Consider the following 802-nt stretch of genomic DNA (forward strand, 5'->3'; position numbering starts at 1 on the left):
CATTTCTAACCCTTGTTTAGCGAGTCATGGCGCTTTGCTAATAGGCTCTATTTTGGCCCACTCGCGAGCTCTAGCGGTGAGTGAAATTAGCTGAAAGAAGAGTATGTGAAACGGGCAGCCAGTAAACAATATATGTAGGGGGGAGGGGGGTGACACAATTGCGCGCTTGCTGGCTATTCGGGTTTCCGTACTGAAAGACATGTAAAACGCTTAAATACAATAATGAGACAACCGCTGTACAGATTTGGGCAAAAGTTGTTGTATTTAATACATGAAATTATAGCCTATCTTGTTCGGGAAGCACAATATCAAATTATGGCTGTGCATATTTCTAAAAATGATTGATAAGAACGGGTGTGTCCAAAAATTATACACCCGCAAATTTTACACATCAATGATTCTCCAGCAAGAACAGACAACGCACTTCAATCAAGTGCATTTCTTAGAGCACCTAAAGCGGGCAAACGTGATATATGAAAACAGAGTCTACGTGAAATTATTTCAATGTTTAGAAGTGTCTTGTGAAATTCATAATAAATATAGTGGTGTAGTTCAGAAAGGTGTGTCGGATATCACGTTTATCTGCTCTATGCGTATTATTAGGTGTAGTTTAGTGATTGGTAATATTGTTTTTCAATACTGAATTACAGAGTTGTAAACATGGCGGTTGGCTTTCTTGTATTTTGAAAATATTGAACATTAAAATTTATCTGTTTATTTATTTATTCATACTGTCGACCCTCTGCTGAGGATTCTTACAGGGAGGGTTTTAAATACAATCAGACCATGTATACAGGTGCAT

Source organism: Dermacentor variabilis, chromosome 1, assembly GCF_050947875.1.
Source record: "Dermacentor variabilis isolate Ectoservices chromosome 1, ASM5094787v1, whole genome shotgun sequence".
Classification (NCBI taxonomy): Eukaryota; Metazoa; Arthropoda; class Arachnida; order Ixodida; family Ixodidae; genus Dermacentor; species Dermacentor variabilis.